The sequence below is a fragment of the Mytilus edulis genome, chromosome 13, assembly GCF_963676685.1.
Source record: "Mytilus edulis chromosome 13, xbMytEdul2.2, whole genome shotgun sequence".
Taxonomy (NCBI): domain Eukaryota; kingdom Metazoa; phylum Mollusca; class Bivalvia; order Mytilida; family Mytilidae; genus Mytilus; species Mytilus edulis.
The window spans coordinates 30,249,967-30,263,303 of NC_092356.1; the positions used below are offsets into that span (position 1 = coordinate 30,249,967).

A 13,337-nucleotide genomic window follows, 5' to 3' on the forward strand; every position below is an offset into this window, starting at 1 on the left:
TGATGTAACATTGCTTGTTGATCTTATTGCTGATGTAATATCGTGATGTAACATTGCTTGTTGATCTTATTGCTGATGTAATATCGTGATGTCGCACTGTATGTTGATCTTATTGCTGATGTAATATCGTGATGTAGCATTGCTTGTTGATCTTATTGCTGATGTTATATCGTGATGTCGCACTGTATGTTGATCTTATTGCTGATGTAATATCGTGATGTAGCATTGCTTGTTGATCTTATTACTGATGTAATATCGTGATGTAACATTGCTTGTTGATCTTATTGCTGATGTAATATCGTGATGTAACATTGCTTGTTGATCTTATTGCTGATGTAATATCGTGACGTAACATTGCTGGTTGACCTTATTGCTGATGTAATATCGTAATGCAACATTGCTTGTTGACCTTATTGCTGATGTAATATCGTAATGCAACATTGCCTGTTGATCCTATTGCTGATGTAATATCGTGAAGTAGCATTGCTTGTTGATCTTATAATTGATGTAATATCGTGATGTAACATTGCTTGTTGATCTTATTGCTGATGTCATATCGTCATGTAACATTGCTTGTTGATCTTCTTGCTGATGTATTATCGTGACGTAACATTGCTTGTTGACCTTATTGCTGATGTAATATCGTGCTGCTGCATTGCTTGTTGATCTTATTGCTGATGTAATATCGTAATGTAGTATTGCTTGTTAATCTTATTGCTGATGTAATATCGTGATGTCGCATTGCTTGTTTATCATATTGCTGATGTAATATCGTGATGTAACATTGCTTGTTGATCTTATTGCTGATGTAATATCATGATGTAACATTGCTTGTGGATCTTATTGTTGATGTAATATCGTAATGTAGCATTGTTTGTTGATCGAATTGCTGCTGTAATATCGTGATGTCGCATTGCTTGTTGATCCTATTGCTGATGTAATATCGTGATGTCGCATTGCTTGTTGATCTTATTGCTGATGTAATATCGTAATGTAGCATTGTTTGTTGATCGAATTGCTGCTGTAATATCGTGATGTCGCATTGCTTGTTGATCCTATTGCTGATGTAATATCGTGATGTAGCATTGCTTGTTGACCTTATTGCTGCTGTAATATCGTGATGTAACATTGCTTGTTGATCTTATTGCTGATGTCATATCGTGATGTCGCACTGTATGTTGATCTTATTGCTGATGTAATATTGTGATGTAGCATTGCTTTTTTATCTTATTGCTGATGTAATATCGTGACGTAACATTGCTTGTTGATCTTATTGCTGATGTAGTATCGTCATGTTACATTGCTTGTTGGTCTTATTTGATCGTCATTTGAGTACAATTTGGATTTCGTTTACCGCTAGCAAGTTTCAGTTAAAGTTTTGATTTTTCCATTTGATTATGAACTTTCCATTTGAAATTTTTCTCAGAGTTCGCTATTTTAGTTATTTTACTTTTTTCGATACTCAGCAGACAATACGATGTTGATGGTAAACCCCACTCTATGGAGTGGTTAAACTGTCGTAAATTAACTTAAACACAGAAACATTGTATAGATCTACCAATTCGTAATGTTGTTACGGCCAGAAATCGCCTTTAAATTGTAGCCAACAAAAGACACAAATCAATAATAAAATTTAACAATATTTATTATACAAAAGTTTACAAGAAGTATTTTACAAATATTACTGATAACTTAACTGTCAAAATATGAGTCCACTCTTTTATCTTTATCTGTATCCGGAAATCTTTCGGAATCCAATCTGAATATTACGTTCACTACTAAGGTCACAATCCAGTATGATGTTGTTTGTAGAATAAAAGTGTCAATCCAAATGCTGTGAATACTAATGTCTATCAATGTCTATGTCCAAGTTTTAATTATGAGAGTTTAACTTTAGTGTCTGTATATATAATGTTATCAATGGAAAATTCTAGAACACTCTATAATGGAACATTGTGGAAAATCCTGGAAAGTTACAACGGAAGTTTCTGGAATAACGTAGAAGTTTAAATTACGCATCTTTTATAAGGATCATTCTAGAAAGTTCCAATCATTCTGTGATTGTTCCAGTGATTCCTAAACTGCACAATTATAAGATTATTTGGTAAACAACTATCAGGCCATACAACACAAATTAGGCCAACATAAATAAACATAATAATTACAATATCATAACACCTCCCCCCTTAAAAGAAGTTTTAGTGTAACAAAAACTTATCATGAATAATATGAACAAAAATACATAATATATACAAAGTGATTTAATAAGCTCTATATAAAGCATCAGCTATTACATTATCTTTACCCTTAATATGTTTTACAATTACATCATATTCCTGTAACAATAAACTCCACCTAGTCAACCTCTGATTCTTGTTTCTCATTTTATGCATGAAGGTGAGAGGATTATGATCAGTATAAACAAGAATAGGATATACAGTGGGATTCAAATATACATCAAAATGTTGAAGTGCTGACAACATTGCAAAACACTCTTTTTCAATAGTTGAATAATTTTTCTGATGTTTATCTAATTTCTTAGAAAAATATGATATAGGTTTTTCAACATTATCATCTGTCTCTTGATATAAAACAGCTCCTATTCCTACATCGCTTGCATCAACAGCAAGTTTAAATTGTTTTTCAAAGTCTGGAGTAATCAGAACTGGACTATTAATTAAAAGTGATTTGCTATTTTCAAAAGCTTTTTGACAATTTTCACTCCAGATAAATTTAGAATCTTTCCGTAAAAGATGAGTCAATGGTTGAACAACAGTAGCAAAATTTGAACAAAATTTTCTGTAAAATCCAATCATGCCTAAATATCTCATAAGTTGTTTTCTATTAGTAGGAGGAGGAAATTTGGAAATAGCTTCCACTTTAGCCATAATAGGTTTCACTTGACCTTGGCCAACTGTATGCCCTAAATATTCAACAGTGGCCTGACAAAATTCACTTTTACCAAGATTAACAGTCAAATTTGATTTTGACAATCTATCAAAAGTATCATATAAATGTGTTAAATGCTGTTCCCAGCTATCACTACATACAATAAGATCATCAATATAAGCATAACAACAGTCTAAATCTTTTATAACATTATTGATCATTCTTTGAAATGTAGCTGGAGCACTTTTCATGCCAAATGGCATTACAGTATATTGAAATAAGCCATCTGGTGTAACAAAAGCTGATATTTCACGAGCTCTCTGTGTCAATGGAACTTGCCAATAACCTTTCAATAAATCAAATTTGCTCACAAATTTTGCTTGACCAATATTGTCAATACAATCGTCTATCCTTGGAATCGGATAGGAATCAGATTTTGAGACTGAATTTACTTTTCTGAAATCAGTCACGAAACGAAAGGTTTTATCTGGTTTTGGCACAAGGAGACAAGGAGAGCTCCATTCACTGTTACTCGGCTCAATAATATCATTGTCAAGCATATATTTAATTTCTTTTCTCATAGCTTCAAGTTTGAGTGGATTTAGCCGATAAGGATGTTGCTTAATTGGAGAAGCATCTCCTACATCAACATCATGACAAACAGCAGTGGTTTTGTTTGGCACATCTGGAAAAAGATTTTTAAAAGAAAATACCAAAGTTTTTATTTCTTCTCTACGATCAAAAGACAGATGTGCAAGTTTTGAATCTAAATTTGACAAAATTTCTGAATTTTTCAATCTAACTGTCTCTTCCATAGTTTTACAACTAAAAGTTGGTTCAATTACATCTGGTTTGTCATGATTGTTCTCAAATTTAACCATGCCTAAAGTGGCAACTGGTTTACTATCACATAGTACATTAGTACGCTCAAAATATGGTTTTAACATATTAATATGACACACTCTATTTTGTTTGCGCCGACCTGGAGTTTTTACAATATAATTCAAATCATTAATTTTACTCTCTATTGTATAAGGACCACAATATTTAGCCTGTAAAGGATGTCCAGGGACTGGCAGAAATACAAGTACCTTATCACCAGGCTCAAAAACTCTATCCCTGGCATCTTTATCATACCAAATTTTCATCTTGTTCTGTACATTTTTTAAGTTTTTCTGAGCAATTTGACAAGCAGTATACAATTTTTCTTTAAATCTAGATACATAGTCTAAAAGATTCAAGTCAGTATGTTCAGTAAGCCACTTTTCCTTAATCAATTTTAACGGTCCCCTTACAGTATGGCCAAATACCAACTCAAAGGGACTAAATCCAAGGGATTCTTGAACAGCCTCTCGGACTGCAAAAAGTAGAAAGTGAACTCCATCATCCCAGTCTCTGTCAAATTGAAGACAAAAAGTTCTAATCATGTTCTTCAATGTTTGATGAAAACGTTCTAAGGCACCTTGAGATTCTGGATGGTACGCACTTGATCTATACTGAGCAATCCCTAACTGGTACACGACTTGCTGGAATAAACCTGACATGAAATTTGATCCCTGGTCGGACTGTATAGACTTAGGAAGTCCTACTAATGTGAAAAATTTGATCAAAGCTTTGACGATAGTAGGTGTATTGATATTTCTTAGCGGAATAGCTTCAGGAAAGCGGGTAGATGTACACATGATTGTCAATAAATATGCATTTCCAGTCTTGGTCTTTGGTAAAGGTCCAACACAGTCAATTAGAACTCTGCTGAAAGGTTCGTCAAAGGCTGGAATAGGCAGAAGTGGTGCTGGTGGTATTTTCTGGTTAGGTTTACCAACAACCTGGCATGTATGACATGATTTGCAGTATTCTGCAACATCATTTCTAAGTTTAGGCCAGTAAAAATGCTGCAAGATCTTAAGGCAAGTCTTCCTTATACCTAAGTGTCCAGCCAAGGGGGTGTCATGGGCAAGACCAATAATTTCTTGTCTATAAACTTTAGGCACCACCACTTGGTACACCACTCTCCATTCCTCCTCTGGGGTAGCATCAGGAGGCCTCCACTTCCTCATTAAAATGCCGTCCTGATGGTAATAGCATTCGGCCACTTTGTCTGCTTCCTCCTGTGGTTGAGCTCTCTGGCTGAGCTGAAGAACCTCAGGGTCTTTATGTTGTTCTTCAGATAAATTCTTTCGGTCTAATGAATGGCTGTTTACATCTGGCCATGGCATAATAACATTTTTGTTAACACTAGGTGGTTTTATAATTGCCTTTTCTGAGTTACCAGGACCTTCAATGTCAGCTATGAAAGTGTCAGAAAGGTCCATGTAATCAAACTTGTCTGTTTGCAAATTCTCATCTTGTTGTTTTCTAGCCATCGCCCTAGTAACAACACAAGCTGGATATAATTCAGCATCATCTTCAGGTGATTTAACATCCACCACTGGTTCACTGGTAACAATTGGTTCAGCAACCACTTTGTTCCTAGCTAGATCATTTCCTAGCAATAATGTAACACCCTCAACAGGGAGATTAGGACGAACACCCACAATAACTGGTCCAGTTATTAAATCTGACTTCAGATAAATACGATGGAGAGGAACATCTATACAACCCAACTCTACACCTTGTAACAAAACGGAGGCACCAACAGAAGTCTTCTCGGACAAAGGCAACACACCTTCTAACAATAAAGACTGAGAAGCTCCAGTGTCTCGTAAAATCTTAATAGGCTGAAGAGTGGTATCATCAACAATAGAAATAAACCCATCAGACATAAAGGGTTTATATTCCTCCATGTAATCACAAAAACTGGACTTAAAAGCCTGACGCGCAGGGCATTCCAATGTACTGGTAATATAAGGTGTCGTACAAGCACTGGTCTTCGGCTTATTATCTCGTTCATTCTTCTTCTGGAGTCTAAAACAATCAGCCATCAGGTGACCAATCTTCTTACAATAAGCACAAGTCAGTGACTTCTTCTCAAAAGTATCAAATTTTGGACTAGACATATTATAACTGGACTGACTCTTATTCTGTGGAACAGGCTTACTATCAGTATGCTCAGTGCTTTGATTTTTGTAATTTCCACTGGAAGTATTAACATTTTGACCCTTGAAACTTCTTTTATGTGAAAGAGTATAATTATCTGAAATAACAGCTGCATCATGTATTGACTCAACAGTTTTGTCGTCTAAATGTGTTTTTAAGTCTAAATGAACACATTGTTTGAACTCTTCTAATAACATCAATTGTCTTAGGTTATCAAAATTGTTGTTTGTTTTCTTTGAAGTAAGCCATTTATCAAATAGATCTTCTTTTTCCCGAGCAAATTCCACATAGGTTTGCGAATCAAACTTTTTATAAGATCTAAATTTCTGTCTGTATGCTTCTGGTACTAGCTCATAAGCTTTCAAAACTTCCTGTTTCACCGTGTCATAGTCTGAACTTTTTTCTGATGGAAGTGCGGAGTATATTTCAGCGGCTTTACCCTCAAAAACACTTTGTAGCATTGTAGTCCAATATGGCTTTGGCCAATTCAAATTATTAGCAATTTTCTCAAACTGTGGAAAATATTTATCGACTGTTTTTTCACAAAATTTTGGAACCAAACGTATATTTTTTGCTGCATCAAAATAATCTGATTTCGACTGGACTTTAGTGTTGCTTTCTTCTTTGACCATTTCAATTTTCAGTTTTTCCATCTCTAGCCTTTCTCTCATTTCAAGTTCTTTTAATTTTAATTCATCTTCTTTTATTTTCTCCCTCTCCTTCATTTCCAGTTCTTTTAATTTAAATTCATCTTCTTTTTCTTTTCTCTCTATTTCCAACCTTTCCTTCATTTCCAGTTCTGCTTGTTTTAATTTAAATTCATGTTCTAATTCAAGCTGTTTTAATTTAAAGGCATCTACATTTTCGACCTTAAGTTCAAGAGCCTCTTCACCTAAAATTTCTGCGTCAACTAATTTGTCTATAACCAAATTTTTTATAATTTGTTTTCTCATAGATACTTTAAAATTTAACTTCAGATGTTTAGCAAGCAACACTAATTCGTCTTTCTTTAAATTATCAAAAGTCTCCAGGTCTGGCGTTTTCAAAAATTTACCGGCATCAAATGCCATTTTGTAGAATTTTGTTGGCTAGTTATAATGAAAATATTGAAAAAATTTTGAATAATATATTTTCAGTCTCCCGGACGAGCCCCCAATTTCTGTTACGGCCAGAAATCGCCTTTAAATTGTAGCCAACAAAAGACACAAATCAATAATAAAATTTAACAATATTTATTATACAAAAGTTTACAAGAAGTATTTTACAAATATTACTGATAACTTAACTGTCAAAATATGAGTCCACTCTTTTATCTTTATCTGTATCCGGAAATCTTTCGGAATCCAATCTGAATATTACGTTCACTACTAAGGTCACAATCCAGTATGATGTTGTTTGTAGAATAAAAGTGTCAATCCAAATGCTGTGAATACTAATGTCTATCAATGTCTATGTCCAAGTTTTAATTATGAGAGTTTAACTTTAGTGTCTGTATATATAATGTTATCAATGGAAAATTCTAGAACACTCTATAATGGAACATTGTGGAAAATCCTGGAAAGTTACAACGGAAGTTTCTGGAATAACGTAGAAGTTTAAATTACGCATCTTTTATAAGGATCATTCTAGAAAGTTCCAATCATTCTGTGATTGTTCCAGTGATTCCTAAACTGCACAATTATAAGATTATTTGGTAAACAACTATCAGGCCATACAACACAAATTAGGCCAACATAAATAAACATAATAATTACAATATCATAACAATGTCGTAATAAAATTTACGGAGTGTCATTTTTAATCTTTTCTCTTATTAACTTCAGTAGTTTTTGCGTCAAAAGAGCACTCCTGTATATATTGTCCGTATAGCATGAACGAGCATAACGTATTAACTGAATTATGTCTCGTATAGCATGAACATGAACATGCACGAGCATAACGTATTAACTGAGATATGTTCCGTATAGCATGAACATGCACGAGCATAACGTATAAACTGAGATTGTAAATGTAATATCATTCGGCAGATGATATGTTACTGGTGAGAAATGAGAAAAATGATAATTCGAAAGTTGAAATCATCCCGTTTGTCATCGATTTTAGTGTGAAGTCATCTTTCTGTGTCAATATTGTACAAAGTATCAAGGTATAAAGCAGTCCTTGTAGTATCAGTAGTATTTTAAATGTCAAGGTCACTGGAATATATGAGATGTAAGTACTGACTGAAAATTTGGCTATTCACTGATAGGACATCATCAATACATATGAAAGTAAAATTAAAGAATTTCGCAGGTAACTTTGAATCAATTGCTTACAAATATCACATCATCTAATGTATGTATGTAATCTTATCTTTCTAACAGGCAACATGGACAGAAACTCTAAACACAAAATCAACTCTAGTGATGAAAATTTATTTGACATGAAGAAAACTACGTACTGGGAAATATACGGTGTAAAACGTTTCCCATACCGTGGAAAGCGTAAGTATACACCATTACTTTCCCAATCTTTTGATGGAGGAATGGTGATCTCAAATGACGTGTTTGGATTAACTATTAGTCAGTTTGAACGAATGTATAAAGCTTGTTTAGAAAGAAGGAAAACAAAAGAACAATGGATAATAAACCTCAGATATCCTGACAAATCTTCAAAAGAATATCTGGAATACTTAGAGAACTGTACAGACTGTAATACAAGTAATACATTTGTAGTTTCATTTCAAAAGCAATTAGGATGTAAACTAATTGTTGATATAAAGCAAATCCAGAATTATACACTTTTCTTTCAAATGAAAGTCAACGAATATTAAAAAAAGAATATTGTAATTGATAATAATGTATGTAAATAAATGTGTTAACCAATTTATAGATTGTAATTTGGAAGGTGTAGTTGATAAGCAACTAATGAATAATAATCTGCATAAAACCGTTGGCCACTGTGGATATGCACGTTTAGGTATACAAGGACAAAAACCTCGTCGATCCATACATTAGTAAAGGTAAAGACGAAAAGTACTATTTGATAATTATATCAATGATATGAATTTCTGCCAATATCAAATTATCTTCAATTAAATTATAGAAAAATAATATTGAAGAAAAAAAAATCGAGTACACCTTTTTACATTCGGGTGTGTTGGCATCTACTATGAACGTTAGAATTTACAAAAAAAGACAACCTTCCCGCTTCGGAATTCATTATTTTAAAATTTTCATGCTAAACTTTGTCTTGGTAGTTTTTAAAATTCATAATTTGAGAATAACTAAAATATTGGTTAAGTGAAATGACAAGAAATAATAGGTGTATTCATTTACAAGTTCCTAACTTACTTATTCCATTATAATATTTGAATCAATAGAATCATTCAAAGTTTAAGGACAAAATATTCAAAGATTAAAATAATTAGTTGGGGTTGATTTTTAAATAAAGTATATTGAAGCAAAAAAAAAGCGTGTTCAAAGAGCAAAACTTGCATGCAGTGTATTCTGCCCTCCGAAAAACCTTGAGTTAGGTCGGTTATGTCAAGTAAAGTCATTTTATTGGAAATCTCTAAAAGCTAGTTAAACCTTTCAAGTGTAAGACATTTGCATAAAAATGCCATATCACACTGACGAGATGTAAAAGTACCGAGCAACGTTAACGTCAAAGAGTTATTAACAAAATTATAATCGGCAGTAAAAGGAATAATTAACAAAGACAAATTTAAAAAAACCAATAATACGTAATTGAGATGATTAACAACGTGAGTACGTACAATGTATACTTTAAGGCGATCGTGTATTATTGTGAAGTTTATACGGAATATTTATTATAGTCATTCTAAAACACCATCTTTATAGCGTTTTAAACGTTTAGATCGTTGTGAACGTTTAATAAACAATGGCTCTTATTTGTCTACAGTCTGGTAAAATAACCTCGACCAAATCAATTACTGCCAATAAAACATTGTTAAAGTTGAGGTACAGTCTATGAACATGTATACTATTTGTTAATAGTTCAATACCTAATTCTAAAAACATTAGTGTATATGATATTAAAAGATAAATAGATAAAAAAAAAAGCAGATGTGGTATGATTGCCAATAAGACAACTCTTTAAAAGGGACCAAATGACACAGAAATTAACAGCTATAGGTCACCGAACTGCCTTCAACAATGACCAAAGCCCATTTAGCATAGTATATAAATCAACCATTAAAGGAAATCACAATCTAAACAAGAAAACAAGTGTCTTTAAATATCAACTGTATTTGTACTCGGCTCGAAACAGATGTAATAGCTCGCTAAAAGCTCACATACACCTTGTTTCCTAGCCTCGTACAAATACAGCTGATATTTAAAGACATTAAACAGTTATTGTCTATATATCCCATATCTCTAACAAAAAACAAACACTAATTACATATCTGAGAGTAATAGTAGTTACTTTACACATCCGACATCCAATGGATTGAGTCAGAGAAGAACATGACCTTAAACCATGTCAAAATATAGATATCGACAAATTATAGTACCTTGTAATTTCACATCGATCTAAATAAGTATCATTATATGACTAAAATTTATCTGTTTTCGCATTGGCTAGAAGGATTTTTTTGCCTTGCAACAGGCCATATACGGAACCCAAATAGATTTGTTGAAAGGGTTCTTATCTTGCAGAGAGCGTGACACACTCTCTACACAGGGCATCGGATTTCAATTTCCCATTCTAACCAGATACGGCTGTACTTGATAAATCCCGCACAGTCGATTAAGCTACATTTTACAATTGTAATCAATGTCAAATTTACAAAAGTCACTATTTACGACATGAACACTCTTTTTAATTCATTTCAATGTTTTCCATATTTATAAGTGTACAATTTAACAATTAGCCAAAACAAAAATGTCATGGTAATTATCTTAGATTTCTGTAATATTAATATTCCTGTACGGTATATAAAAAAACTGACCATGAATTAAAAAGGTCCAAAATCAACAAATTTACAGACATATTTAATGCTCCATAGTTATTCTAAATGCAAAAAAAACGTCTTGACTATGTTTGATATGTTTTGGTTATTAATTTCAGTAATGGCGTTAGGTCTTGGGGTTACTACTACTACATCACTGGTCGATTTGCAACTATTACATGAAATCTAAACTCACTCACAAATTAGGGTTGCAATCTGTATAAGTCATGAAATAACACCATTATGAATTAGGTTTGTCTAAAGGTGGCACGGTAGTATTTCCTGGCCCATAAGGGATAATGATAGCATTTTTAGAATTTTCACCACTTTCTAACACTGCAAAAAATTCTACAGTTAACTGAAGTACTTTCATTTTACTATTCAGAAATGAATTTGAATATGTATCATGACCGTTTCTTTTTTTTTTTTTTGCTATTTTTAAAAACCTAAGGCCACTAGTACTTTTAGGTCTTTTATGGTGCAGTGAATACAAAATTTAAAAAAAATCTCAAAAAATCATTTTCATCTGTATGTAAAATTATTTTATATTTTTCTACACCTGATTCATCACTCAGTTTGGGAAAGTATGTTCAGTTGATACTGTATTTTTGTCCAATCACACTGTTTAGATACATTTACCTAAGTAGGGTACACAAAAGAGCAACCTAAATTCTTGAAAGCAAATACTACCGTGCCACCTAAACCACTATTCTTTATTTACCCCAATGACGGTAGGTATAGTATCCGTATAGGATCGCGGTTTTTTCGATTGTAGATCTGGATTTTTCGAGTGATAAAACATACGATAAGGTAAATTAACTGCTATTTCGTAGTTACAATAGTTTATTACATGACTACCCATTTCATTTTGAATATTATGAATGTTTTGAAAAACAAAGAAGCACAATTTCCTTGTATTAAACCAAAAAAGGTGATACTGTCCTGGTTTTGAGAGTAACAGTAAAACCATCCAGGTTTTTAAACCAAAAATCCGGTTTTTTGTTTAAAGAAATTTTTAAGAAATAAAGTATTCTTAACCTTAAAAAATGACTTTTTCTAATTTATACATGTACCTGTAATTAAAGGCATTATCATATTTTCCCAAAAGATCACCAAAACATTTTACTACGTATTTCAAAATTAATCTTTTTCAATTGGATGCAAATTGTCTGTTCGGAAAATGTTCTACTACAACTTTCGAGTGGTAAATTAGAAATTAGTGGATCCTTTATCAAACGGTTTTTAGAACACAGTGCAGGGGACTCATAATCTTTTCAACTTCCTTGTTTGCTACTTTTGTTTTTAAAAGTTAATACCATTTCTTGTGATGAGCCATTGACTTTTTACAAAAAGGTGTAAGAATAGTTCGTAATTTTAACACACTATATGTTTGTAAGTCTTTATCCAAATTGTCTATGCTTACATCAGATTGTTGCCATCACGAATATTATATTCAATATATACTGTACATGCAATTTATAAGATATGACAAGCACCAATATATACCCATGAACGATACTTGTTTATAAAATGTTATATAAAAGGGGGATATATTCAAATATTTAATTCAAAAAATAACATTAACACGTTAAACTACAATTGAAAATGTTGTTTTTTTTTAAATTGCAGTATAAAGACAATAATAGTGCATTCACTTGGTATATCAACGATATAAGGATTCGGCCCGAAACGGGGAAAAAGCTCAGCAGTGCCTCGCATTTCCCCGTTTCTAAGCCTCATCCTTATATCGTTGATATGTCAAGTCAATGCACTATTATTGTCTATGTATGTATAACTCAAGCTTCTACATCACGTCTTGTCAGAAAGGAATTCTGTTTGTTTTGATTTTTGATCATATTAATTCGACAAAAATCGATCACACTCGATAAAAAAACCGATCAAATTACTCAAAAAAACACGATTCTAGACGAACACTATACCTACCGTGTTAATCAGGAGTGCTTTAAACAAAAAACACAGCTTATGTCTTGAAAACCATAGTGTTTCGATAATTCAACAGTTGATAAATAAAATGCATATATGAACAATGAAATAAGATATCTCCATATAACAAAACATCTTCAATTGCAGTAAAATTAAAAATTCTAAATACCAGGCCGTTAACACTCCTATCGCGAAGACGAACTAGCCTATATATATAAAAGAAGATGTGGTATTATTGCCAATGAGACAACTCTCCACAAGAGACCAAAATATACGTCACTGTATGTCATTCAACAATGAACAAATCCCATACCGCGTAGTCAGATATAAAAAAAATGGCAAATGTAAAACAATTTAAATGAGAAAACTAACGGCCTAATTTATGTACAAAAATGAACCAGAAACAAAGATGCAACACATCAACACACATGGGACAGGCACATACATATACAGAATGTGGAGGGGTTAAACATGTCAGCAGGATCCAAACCGACCCCCTAATCTGGGACATGTT

At 32.7% G+C, this 13,337-nt stretch overlaps 1 long non-coding RNA gene across 1 annotated transcript; it reads right to left on the reverse strand.

Annotated features, from left to right (window-relative positions):
• Nucleotides 1–1,627: 1,627 nt before the first annotated feature.
• On the reverse strand, nt 1,628–7,419 carry LOC139500857 (uncharacterized). Its single transcript, XR_011658381.1, has 2 exons — nt 7,291–7,419; nt 1,628–1,778 (listed from the first exon to the last, which is right to left on the reverse strand). It is a non-coding gene; the product is annotated as an uncharacterized lncRNA (long non-coding RNA).
• Between the last annotated feature and the right edge of the window lie 5,918 nt (nt 7,420–13,337).